The sequence below is a fragment of the Triticum aestivum genome, chromosome 3D, assembly GCF_018294505.1.
Source record: "Triticum aestivum cultivar Chinese Spring chromosome 3D, IWGSC CS RefSeq v2.1, whole genome shotgun sequence".
Classification (NCBI taxonomy): domain Eukaryota; kingdom Viridiplantae; phylum Streptophyta; class Magnoliopsida; order Poales; family Poaceae; genus Triticum; species Triticum aestivum.
Genome location: NC_057802.1, coordinates 10,460,448 through 10,474,239, shown reverse-complemented (window position 1 = coordinate 10,474,239; position 13,792 = coordinate 10,460,448).

Sequence of the window (13,792 nt, the reverse complement as noted above, 5' to 3'; positions counted from 1 at the left end):
CTCATTTAGCTCGAGATCAACTCGAGATCATAACAAGTTGAGCACGAGTCATGTTCTACAGCTCGATCACGAGCTTCACTTAGTTTGAGCTCGCTCGAATTTTCATATGAGTTGAGCTGAGCCAACTCTAACTCTGCTCGAGCTCGACTCGTTTGCATCCCTAGCCACAGCCCATAACCGAGCACAAAGAAAGCTAAAAAGCAGAGTAAAGCCAGTCATTATGCTGGTAGCATAGTTCTGTATCTCGATTCGTCAGCAGTGCTTCCTTGCATTTCTCTCTTTTGCACTTTGAGGGCATGTACAATGGTTGATAAGATAGTCTTATCTCAAGTCTTGCATGTGATCTAGAGATGACAAAAAAAATTGTCTACAATGGGTCATTTCTTAGCCTTATCTTCAATAACTAGCAATTCCTAAAAATATGGTGAGACATATTATGCTAAAAGATCACCTCTTGCATTAGTAGAAAAAGGGGCTTTCGTTCAGGCGTGGCCAGCCCATTAGTCTCGGTTCTTATACGAACCGGGACCAACGGGTGCATTCGTCCCGGTTCGTGAGCCCAGGTGGCCGGCCGGGGCCTCGCGGGCTTTGGTCCCAGTTCGTCTGGACCCATTTGTCCCAGTTCTAGGCACGAACCGGGACCAATGGGCCTCGTTCCTGGCCTATAACCATTGGTCCCGGTTCCAGCCATGAACCGGGACAAATGATTTGCCTATATGTAGCCCATCGCCGGCGAGCAGAGCACTCCACACTGCTTTGTTTTTTGCTGGCCGGCGAGGGGAGGGCATTTGGGTGCTCTAGCTCACCTTCTATGCACATGAGGTGTTCGATGAAATGTCCGAGCCACACTAGTTAATATTTCTTCTCTCGAAACTCGACCTCTGAGCTCCATTTTCCCCGAGATTTTTCTAGGTTTAGCGGTCCGTCACGTCCCGTCCCCGTCTTCACCGCCGTCGATCGCCCGCGCTGATTGCTACCTCTTGAGCACTGCGTTGGTTTTCCCTTGAAGAGGAAAGGGTGATGCAGCAAAGTAGCGTAAGTATTTCCCCCAGTTTTTGAGAACCAATGTATCAATCCAGTAGGAGGCCACGCACGAGTCCCTCGCACCTACACAAACAAATAAATCCTCGCAACCAACGCGATAAGGGGTTGTCAATCCCTACACGGTCACTTACGAGAGTGAGATCTGATAGATATGATAAGATAATATTTTTGGTATTTTTGTCATAAAGATGCAAAGTAAAATAAAAGCAAAATAAAAGGCAACGGAAATAGCTAAGTGTTGGAAGATTAATATGATGAAAAATAGACACGGGGGCCATAGGTTTCACTAGTGGCTTCTCTCAAGAGCAAAAGTATTTACGGTGGGTGAACAAATTACTGTTGAGCAATTGACAGAATTGAGCATAGTTATGAGAATATCTAGGTATGATCATGTATATAGGCATCACGTGCGAGACAAGTAGACCGACTCCTGTCTGCATCTACTACTATTACTCCACACATCGACCGCTATCCAGCATGCATCTAGAGTATTAAGTTCATAACAACAGAGTAACGCCTTAGGCAAGATGACATGATGTAGAGGGATAAATTCATGCAATATGATAAAAACTTCATCTTGTTATCCTCGATGGCAACAATACAATACGTGCCTTGCTGCCCCTACTGTCACTAGGAAAGGACACCGCAAGATTGAACCCAAAGCCAAGCACTTCTCCCATTGCAAGAAAGATCAATCTAGTAGGCCAAACCAAACTGATAATTCGAAGAGACTTGCAAAGATAACCAATCATACATAAAAGAATTCAGAGAAGATTCAAATATTGTTCATAGATAAACTTGATCATAAACCCACAATTCATCGGTCTCAACAAACACACCGCAAAAGAAGATTACATCGAATAGATCTCCACGAGAGAGGGGGAGAACATTGTATTGAGATCCAAAAAGAGAGAAGAAGCCATCTAGCTAATAACTATGGACCCGAAGGTCTGAGGTAAACTACTCACACTTCATCGGAGAGGCTATGGTGTTGATGTAGAAGCCCTCCGTGATCGATGCCCCCTCCGGCGAAGCTCCGGAACATGCCCCAAGATGGGATCTCGTGGGTACAGAAGGTTGCGGCGGTGGAATTAGGTTTTTGGCTCCGTATCTGATCGTTTGTGGGTACGTAGGTATATATAGGAGGAAGGAGTACGTCGGTGGAGCAACAGGGGGCCCACGATGGTGGAGGGCGCGCCCCCCTACCTCGTGGCCTCCTGATTTGTTTCTTGACGTAGGGTCCAAGTCTCCCGGATCATGTTTGTTGTAAAAATCACGTTCCCGAAGGTTCCATTCCGTTTGGACTCTGTTTGATATTCCTTTTCTGCGAAACTCTGAAATAGGCAAAAAACAACAATTCTGGGCTGGGCCTCCGGTTAATAGGTTAGTCCCAAAAATAATATAAAAGTGAATAATAAAGCCCAATAATGTCCAAAACAGAATATAATATAGCATGGAGCAATCAAAAATTATAGATACGTTGGAGACGTATCAAGCATCCCCAAGCTTAGTTCCTGCTCGTCCTCGAGTAGGTAAATGATAAAAACAGAATTTTTGATGCGAAGTGCTACTTGGCATAATTTCAATGTAATTCTTCTTAATTGTGGCATGAATATTCAGATCCGAAAGATTCAAGACAAAAGTTCATATTGACATAAAAATAATAATACTTCAAGCATACTAACTAAGCAATTATGTTTTCTCAAAATAACATGGCCAAAGAAAGTTATCCCTACAAAATCATAAAGTCTGGCTATGCTCTATCTTCACCACACAAAATATATAAATCATGCACAACCCCGATGACAAGCCAAGCAATTGTTTCATACTTTTGACATTCTCAAACTTTTTCAATCTTCACGCAATACATGAGCATGAGCCATGGACATAGCACTATATGTGGAATAGAATGGTGGTTGTGGAGGAGACAAAAAGGGAGAAGATAGTCTCACATCAACTAGGCGTATCAACGGGCTATAGAGATGCCCATCAATAAATATCAATGTGAGTGAGTAAGGATTGCCATGCAACGGATGCACTAGAGCTATAAGTATATGAAAGCTCAACAAAAGAAACTAAGTGGGTGTGCATCCAACTCGCTTGCTCACGAAGACCTACGCATTTTGAGGAAGCCCATCATTGGAATATACAAGCCAAGTTCTATAATGAAATTTCCCACTAGTATATGGAAGTGACAAAACAAGAGACTCTCTATCATGAAGATCATGGTGCTACTTTGAAGCACAAGTGTGGTAAAAGGATAGTAACATTGTCCCTTCTCTCTTTTTCTCTCATTCAATTTTTTATTTGGGCCTTTTCTCTTTTTTTATGGCCTCTTTTTTTAGTCCGGAGTCTCATCCCGACTTGTGGGGGAATCATAGTCTCCATCATCCTTTCCTCACTTGGGACAATGCTCTAAAAATGATGATCATCACACTTTTATTTTCTTACAACTCAACAATTACAACTCAATACTTAGAACAAGATATGACTCTATATGAATGCCTCCGGCGGTGTACCGGGATATGCAATGAATCAAGAGTGACATGTATGAAAGAATTATGAACGGTGGTTTTGCCACAAATACAATGTCAACTACATGATCATGCAAAGCAATATGACAATGATGGAGCGTGTCATCATAAACGGAACGGTGGAAAGTTGCATGGCAATATAACTCGGAACGGCTATGGAAATGCCATGATAGGTAGGTATGGTTGCTGTTTTGAGGAAGGTATAGGTGGGTGTATGATACCGGCGAAAAGTGCGCGGTATTAGAGAGGCTAGCAGTGGTGGAAGGAGGAAAAGTGCATATAATCCATGGACTCAACATTAGTCATAAAGAACTCATATACTTATTGCAAAAATCTACAAGTTATCAAAGCAAAGTATTGATGGAAATATGCCCTAGAGGCAATAATAAAATGGTTATTATTGTATTTCCTTGTTCATGATAATTGTCTATTGTTCATGCTATAATTGTCTTAACTGGAAACCGTAATACATGTGTGAATACATAGACCACAACATGTCCCTAGTAAGCCTCTAGTTGACTACCTCGTTGATCAATAGATGGTTATGGTTTCCTGACCATGGACATTGGATGTCATTGATAACGGGATCACATCATTAGGAGAATGATGTGATGGACAAGACCCAATCCTAAGCATAGCACAAGATCGTGTAGTTCGTTTGCTAGAGCTTTTCTAATGTCAAGTATCGTTTCCTTAGACCATGAGATTGTGCAACTCCCGGATACCGTAGGAATGCTTTGGGTGTACCAAATGTCACAACGTAACTGGGTGGCTATAAAGGTGCACTACAGGTATCTCCGAAAGTGTCTGTTGGGTTGGCACGAATCGAGACTGGGATTTGTCACTCCGTATGACGGAGAGGTATCTCTGGGCCCACTCGGTAATGCATCATCATAATGAGCTCAATGTGACTAAGAGTTAGCCACGGGATCATGCGTTACGGAACGAGTAAAGAGACTTGCCGGTAACGAGATTGAACGAGGTATTGGGATACCGACGATCGAATCTCGGGCAAGTAACATACCGATAGACAAAGGGAATTGTATACGGGATTGATTGAATCCCCGACATCGTGGTTCATCCGATGAGATCATCGTGGAACATGTGGGAGCCAATATGGGTATCCAGATCCCGCTATTGGTTATTGGCCGGAGAGGTGTCTCGGTCATGTCTGCATGGTTCCCGAACCCGTAGGGTCTACACACTTAAGGTTCGGTGACGCTAGAGTTGTTATGGGAAATAGTATGTGGTTACCGAAGGTTGTTCGGAGTCCCGGATGAGATCCCGGACATCACGAGGAGTTCCGGAATGGTCCGGCGGTGAAGATCGATATATTGGACGAAGGGTATTGGAGTCCGGAAGTGTTCCGGGGGTACCAGGCTATGGCCAGCATGACCGAAAGGTGTTTCGGGAGCCCCGACAAGTGTTGGAGGGCCTCATGGGCCAAAGGGGAAGGGGCAAACCAGCCCACTAAGGGGTGGTGCGCCCCCCACACCCTTTCCCACGTTACTTGGGGAGGTGGGGCGCCTCCACCTGGCTTGGGAGGCAAGCCTCCACCTGCTTGGCTTGGGGGGCAAGTCTCCCTAGGATTTTCCCTAGGGAGATCCAATCTGCTTGGCCGCCGCCCCCTAGGGGAAACCCTAGGGCGCCTCCCCCTCTCCCCTTGCCCCTATATATAGTGGAGGGGTGGGAGGGCAGCCGCACCTCTTCCCTGGCGCAGCCCTCCCTCCTCATACACCTCCTCCTCCTCCTCCGTAGTGCTTAGCGAAGCTCTGCCGGAGAACCACGAGCTCCATTGCCACCACGCCGTCGTGCTGCTGGAGTTCTCCCTCAACTTCTCCTCTCCCCTTGCTGGATCAAGAAGGAGGAGACGTCCCCGGGCTGTACGTGTGTTGAACGCGGAGGCGCCGTCCGTTCGGCGCTAGATCGGATCTTCCGCGATTTGAATCGCCGCGAGTACGACTCCATCAACCGCGTTCTTGTAACGCTTCCGCTTAGCGATCTTCAAGGGTATGAAGATGCACTCCCTCTCTCTCGTTGCTAGCATCTCCTAGATTGATCTTGGTGACACGTAGGAAAATTTTGAATTATTGCTACGTTCCCCAACAGTGGCATCATGAGCTAGGTCTATGCGTAGATTCTATGCACGAGTAGAACACAAAGTAGTTGTGGGCGATGATTTGTTCAATTTGCTTACCGTTACTAGTCTTATCTTGATTCGGCGGCATTGTGGGATGAAGCGGCCCGGACCGACCTTACACGTACTCTTACGTGAGACAGGTTCCACCGACTGACATGCACTTGATGCATAAGGTGGCTAGCGGGTGTCTGTCTCTCCCACTTTAGTCGGATCGGATTCGATGAAGAGGGTCCTTATGAAGGGTAAATAGCAATTGGCATATCACCGTTGTGGCTTTTGCGTAGGTAAGAAACGTTCTTGCTAGAAACCCATAGCAGCCACGTAAAACATGCAACAACAATTAGAGGACGTCTAACTTGTTTTTGCAGGGTATGCTATGTGATGTGATATGGCCAAAAGGATGTGATGAATTATATATATGTGATGTATGAGATTGATCATGTTCTTGTAATAGGAATCACGACTTGCATGTCGATGAGTATGACAACCGGCAGGAGCCATAGGAGTTGTCTTAATTTATTGTATGACCTGCGTGTCAATGAAAAACGCCATGTAATTACTTTACTTTATTGCTAACCGTTAGCCATAGTAGTAGAAGTAATAGTTGGCGAGACAACTTCATGAAGACACGATGATGGAGATCATGGTGTCATGCCGGTGACGAAGGTGATCATGCCGCGCCTCGAAGATGGAGATCAAAAGGCGCAAGATGATATTGGCCATATCATGTCACTTTATGATTTGCATGTGATGTTTGTCATGTTTACATCTTATTTGCTTAGAACGACGGTAGCATAAATAAGATGATCCCTCACTAAAATTTCAAGAGATGTGTTCCCCCTAACTGTGCACCGTTGCGAAGGTTCGTTGTTTCGAAGCACCACGTGATGATCGGGTGTGATAGATTCTAACGTTCGCATACAACGGGTGTAAGCCAGATTTACACATGCGAAACACTTAGGTTGACTTGACGAGCCTAGCATGTACAGACATGGCCTCGGAACACAAGAGACCGAAAGGTCGAACATGAGTCGTATAGTAGATACGATCAACATGGAGATGTTCACCGATGATGACTAGTCCGTCTCACGTGATGATCGGACACGGCCTAGTTGACTCGGATCATGTATCACTTAGATGACTAGAGGGATGTCTATCTGAGTGGGAGTTCATTAAATAATTAGATGAACTTAATTATCATGAACATAGTCAAAAGGTCTTTGCAAATTATGTCATAGCTTACGCTTTAGTTCTACTGTTTAAGATATGTTCCTAGAGAAAATTTAGTTGAAAGTTGATAGTAGCAATTATGCGGACTGGGTCCGTAAACTGAGGATTGTCCTCATTGCTGCACAGAAGGCTTATGTCCTTAATGCACCGCTCGGTGTGCTGAACCTCGAGCGTCGTTTGTGGATGTTGCGAACATCTGACATACACGTTTTGATGACTACGTGATAGTTCAGTGCGTAAAGTTGAACGGTTTAGAATTGAGGCACCGAAGACATTTTGAAACGTCGCGGAACATATGAGATGTTCCAAGAGCTGAAATTGGGATTTTAGGCTCGTGCCCACGTCAAGAGGTATGAGACCTCTGACAAGTTTCTTAAGCCTGCAAACTAAGGGAGAAAAGCTCAATCGTTGAGCATGTGCTCAGATTGTCTGAGTACTACAATCGCTCGAATCGAGTGGGAGTTAATCTTCCAGATGAGATAGTGATGGTTCTCCAAAGTCACTGCCACCAAGCTACTAGAGCTTCGTGATGAACTATAACATATCAGGGATAGATATGATGATCCTTGAGCTATTCGCGATGTTTGACACCGCGAAAGTAGAAATCAAGTAGGAGCATCAATTGTTGATGGTTAGTAAAACCACTAGTTTCAAGAAGGGCAAGGGAAAGAAGGGATACTTCATGAAACGGCAAATCAGTTGCTGCTCTAGTGAAGAAACCCAAGGTTGAACCCAAACCCGAGACTAAGTGCTTCTGTAATGAGGGGAACGGTCACTGAAGCAGAACTACCCTAGATACTTGGTAGATGAGAAGGTAGGCAAGGTCGACAGAAGTATATTGGATATACATTATATTAATGTGTACTTTACTAGTACTCCTAGTAGCACCAGGGTATTAGATACCGGTTCGGTTGCTAAGTGTTGGTAACTCGAAATAAAAGGCTACGGAATAAACGGAGACTAGCTAAAGGTGAGATGACGATATGTGTTGGAAGTGTTTCCAAGGTTGATGTGATCAAGCATCGCATGCTCCCTCTACCATCGAGATTGGTGTTAAACCTAAATAATTGTTATTTGGTGTTTGCGTTGAGCATAGACATGATTGGATTATGTTTATCGCAATACGGTTATTCATTTAAGGAGAATAATGGTTACTCTGTCTATTTGAATAATACCTTCAATGGTCTTGCACCTAAAATGAATGGTTTATTGAATCTCGATCGTAGTGATACACATGTTCATGCCAAAAGATATAAGATAGTAATGATAGTACCACATACTTGTGGCACTGCTATTTGAGTCATATTGGGATAAAACGCATGAAGAAGCTCCATGTTGATGGATCTTTGGACTCACTCGTTTTTGAAAAGATTGAGACATGCGAACCATGTCTATTGGTATATATGCATGAAGAAACTCCATACAGATGGATCATTTGGACTCACTTGATTTTGAATCACTTGAGACATGCAAATCATACCACATGGGCAAGATGACTGAAAGGCCTCGTTTTCAGTGAGATGGAACAAGAGAGCAACTTGTTGGAAGTAATACATTTTGATGTGTGCAGTCCAATGAGTGCTGAGGCACGCAGTGGATATCGTTATGTTCTTACTTCACAGATGATTTGAGTAGATGCTAAGTATATTTACTTGATGAAACACAAGTCTGAATTATTGAAAGGTTCAAGTAATTTCAGAGTGAAGTTGAAGATCGTCGTGACAAGAGGATAAAATGTCTATGATATGATCATAGAGATGAATATCTGAGTTACGAGTTTGGCACACAATTAAGACATTGTGGAAATTGTTTCACAACTAATACCGCCTGGAACACCATAGTGTGATGGTGTGTCCGAACATCATAACTGCACCCTATTGGATATGGTGCATACCATGATGTCTCTTATCGAATTACACTATCGTTTATGGGTTAGGCATTAGAGACAACCGCATTCACTTTAAATAGGGCACCACGCAATTCCGTTGAGACGACACCGTATGAACTATGGTTTAGAGAAACCTAAGCTGTCGTTTCTTAAAAGTTTGGGGCTGCGACGCTTATGTGAAAAAGTTTCAGGCTGATAAGCTCGAACCCAAAGCGGATAAATGCATCTTCATAGAATACCCAAAACAGTTGGGTATACCTCCTATTTCAGATCCGGAAGCAAAGTGATTGTTTCTAGAAACAGGTCCTTTCTCGAGGAAAAGTTTCTCTCGAAAGAATTGAGTGGGAGGATGGTGGAGACTTGATGAGGTTATTGAACCGTCACTTCAACTAGTGTGTAGCAGGGCACAGGAAGTTGTTCCTGTGGCACCTACACCAATTGAAGTGGAAGCTTATGATAGTGATCATGAAACTTCGGATCAAGTCACTACCAAACCTCGTAGGACGACAAGGATGCATGCTACTTCAGAGTGGTACGTAATCCTGTCTTGGAAGTCATGTTGCTAGACAACAATGAACCTACGAGCTATGGAGAAGCGATGGTGGGCCCGGATTCCGACGAATGGCTCGAGGCCATAAAATCCGAGAGAGGATCCATGTATAAAAACAAAGTGTAGACTTTGGAAGAACTACTTGATGGTCGTAAGGCTGTTGGGTGCAGATGGATTTTAAAAGGAAGACAGACAATGATGGTAAGTGTCACCATTAAGAAAGCTCGACTTGTCGTTAAGATGTTTTCCGGCAAGTTCAAGGAGTTGACTGCGATGAGACTTTCTCACTCGTAGCGATGCTAAGAGTCTGTTGGAATTATATTAGCAGTTACTGCATTATTTATGAAATCTTGCAGATAGGATGTCAAAACATTGTTTCCTCGACGATTTTCTTGAGGAAAGGTTGTATGTGATACAACCAGAAGGTTTTGTCAATCCTGAAAGATGCTAACAAGTATGCAAAGCTCCAGCAATCCTTCTAAGGATTGGAGTAAGCATCTCGGAGTTGGAATGTACGCTTTGATGAGATGATCAAAGATTTTGGGTTTATACAAAGTTTATGAGAAACTTGTATTTCCAAAGAAGTGAGTGGGAGCACTATAGAATTTCTGATGAGTATATGTTGTTGACATATTGTTGATCAGAAATGATGTAGAATTTCTGGAAACATACAGGGTTATTTGAAAAGTGTTTTTCAATGGAAAACCTAGATTAAGCTACTTGAACATTGAGCATCAAGATCTATAAGGATAGATCAAAAACGCTTAATAGTACTTTCAAATGAATACATACCGTGACAGGATTTTGAAGGAGTTCAAAATAGATCAGCAAAGAAGGAGTTCTTGGCTGTGTTACAAGGTGTGAGTATTGAGTAAGACTCAAGACCTGACCACGGCAGAAGAGAGAGAAAGGACGAAGGTCGTCCCCTATGCTTTAGACGTAGGCTCTACAGTATGCTATGCTGTGTACCGCACCTGAAGTGTACCTTGCCATGAGTCAGTCAAGGGGTACAAGAGTGATCCAGGAATGGATCACATGATAGCGGTCGAACTTATCCTTAGTAACTAGTGGACTAAGGAATTTTCTCGATTATGGAGGTGGTGAAAGAGTTCGTCGTAAAGGGTTGCGTCGATGCAAACTTTGACACTATCCGGATGACTCTGAGTAGTAAACCGGATTCGTATAGTAGAGCAGTTATTTGGAATAGCTCCAAGTAGCGCGTGGTAGCTGCATCTACAAGATGACATAGAGATTTGTAAAGCACACACGGATCTGAAAGGTTCAGACCCGTTGACTAGTAACCTCTCTCACAAGCGAGATATGAACAAACCCCATGGGTGTTGGATTCATTACAATCACATAGTGATGTGAACTAGATTATTGACTCTAGTGCAAGTGGGAGACTGTTGGAAATATGCCCTAGAGGCAATAATAAAATGGTTATTATTGTATTTCCTTGTTCATGATAATTGTCTATTGTTCATGCTATAATTGTATTAACTGGAAACCGTAATACATGTGTGAATACATAGACCACAACATGTCCCTAGTAAGCCTCTAGTTGACTAGCTCGTTGATCAATAGATGGTTATGGTTTCCTGACCATGGACATTGGATGTCATTGATAACGGGATCACATCATTAGGAGAATGATGTGATGGACAAGACCCAATCCTAAGCATAGCACAAGATCGTGTAGTTCGTTTGCTAAGAGCTTTTCTAATGTCAAGTATCGTTTCCTTAGACCATGAGATTGTGCAACTCCCGGATACCGTAGGAATGCTTTGGGTGTACCAAACGTCACAACGTAACTGGGTGGCTATAAAGGTGCACTACAGGTATCTCCGAAAGTGTCTGTTGGGTTGGCACGAATCGAGACTGGGATTTGTCACTCCGTATGACGGAGAGGTATCTCTGGGCCCACTCGGTAATGCATCATCATAATGAGCTCAATGTGACTAAGAGTTAGCACGGGATCATGCGTTACGGAACGAGTAAAGAGACTTGCCGGTAACGAGATTGAACGAGGTATTGGGATACCGACGATCGAATCTCGGGCAAGTAACATACCGATAGACAAAGGGAATTGTATACGGGATTGATTGAATCCCCGACATCGTGGTTCATCCGATGAGATCATCGTGGAACATGTGGGAGCCAATATGGGTATCCAGATCCCGCTATTGGTTATTGGCCGGAGAGGTGTCTCGGTCATGTCTGCATGGTTCCCGAACCCGTAGGGTCTACACACTTAAGGTTCGGTGACGCTAGAGTTGTTATGGGAAATAGTATGTGGTTACCGAAGGTTGTTCGGAGTCCCGGATGAGATCCCGGACATCACGAGGAGTTCCGGAATGGTCCGGCGGTGAAGATCGATATATTGGACGAAGGGTATTGGAGTCCGGAAGTGTTCCGGGGGTACCAGGCTATGGCCAGCATGACCGAAAGGTGTTTCGGGAGCCCCGGCAAGTGTTGGAGGGCCTCATGGGCCAAAGGGGAAGGGGCAAACCAGCCCACTAAGGGGTGGTGCGCCCCCACACCCTTTCCCACGTTACTTGGGGAGGTGGGGCGCCTCCACCTGGCTTGGGAGGCAAGCCTCCACCTGCTTGGCTTGGGGGGCAAGTCTCCCTAGGATTTTCCCTAGGGAGATCCAATCTGCTTGGCCGCCGCCCCCTAGGGGAAACCCTAGGGCGCCTTCCCCTCTCCCCTTGCCCCTATATATAGTGAAGGGGTGGGAGGGCAGCCGCACCTCTTCCCTGGCGCAGCCCTCCCTCCTCATACACCTCCTCCTCCTCCTCCGTAGTGCTTAGCGAAGCTCTGCCGGAGAACCACGAGCTCCATTGCCACCACGCCGTCGTGCTGCTGGAGTTCTCCCTCAACTTCTCCTCTCCCCTTGCTGGATCAAGAAGGAGGAGACGTCCCCGGGCTGTACGTGTATTGAACGCGGAGGCACCGTCCGTTCGACGCTAGATCGGATCTTCCGCGATTTGAATCGCCGCGAGTACGACTCCATCAACCGCGTTCTTGTAACGCTTCCGCTTAGCGATCTTCAAGGGTATGAAGATGCACTCCCTCTCTCTCGTTGCTAGCATCTCCTAGATTGATCTTGGTGACACGTAAGAAAATTTTAAATTATTGCTACGTTCCCCAACAAGTATTACGTGCATGCTCCTAGGGGGATAGATTGGTAGGAAAAGAACATCGCTCGTCCCCGACTGCCACTCATAAGGAAGACAATCAATAAATAAATTATGCTCCGACTTCATCACATAACGGTTCACCATACGTGCATGCTACGGGAATCACAAACTTTAACACAAGTATTTCTCAAATTCACAACTACCCAACTAGCATGACTCTAATGTTACTACCTCCATATCTCAAAACAATTATCAAGTATCAAACTTCTCATTGTATTCAACATACTCATAAGAATTTTTACTATTCTTGAATACCTAGCATATTAGGATTATTTAAGCAAATTACCATGTTACTTAAGACTCTCAGAATAATCAAAGTGAAGCATGAGAGATCAATAGTTTCTATAAAACAAATCCACCACCGTGCTCTAAAAGATATAAGTGAAGCACTAGAGCAAAAATTATATAACTCATAAGACATAAGTGAAGCACATCGAGTATTCTAATAATTTCCGAATCATGTGTGACTCTCTCAAAAGGTGTGTACAGCAAGGATTATTGTGGTAAACTAAAAAACAAAGACTCAAATCATACAAGACGCTCCAAGCAAAACACATATCATGTGGTGAATAAAAATATAGCTCCAAGTAAAGTTACCGATGGAAGTAGACGAAAGAGGGGATGCCTTCCGGGGCATACCCAAGCTTTGGCTTTTTGGTGTCCTTAGATTATCTTGGGGTGCCATGGGCATCCCCAAGGTTAGGCTCTTGCCACTCCTTGTTCCATAATCCATCAAATCTTTCACCCAAAACTTGAAAACTTCACAACACAAAACTTAGCAGAAAATCTCGTGAGCTCCGTTAGTGAAATAAAACAAAAGACCACTTCAAGGTACTGTAATGAACTCATTCTTTATTTATATTGGTGTTAAACCTACTGTATTCCAACTTCTATATGGTTTATAAACTATTTTACTAGCCATAGATTCATCAAAATAAGCAAACAACACACGAAAAACAGAATCTGTCAAAAACAGAACAGTCTGTGGTAATCTGTAACTAACGCAAACTTATGGAACTCCAAAAAATCAGCCAAAATAGGACGACCTAGAAAATTTGTGTATTGATCAGAAGCAATTGGAATCAGTATTTTATCACGTTATGGTGATTTTTAACAATTATTTTCGTGAACAGAAAGTTTCTGAAATTTTCTGCAAGATCAAATAACTATCATCCAAGAATATCCTATAGGTTTAACTTGGCACAA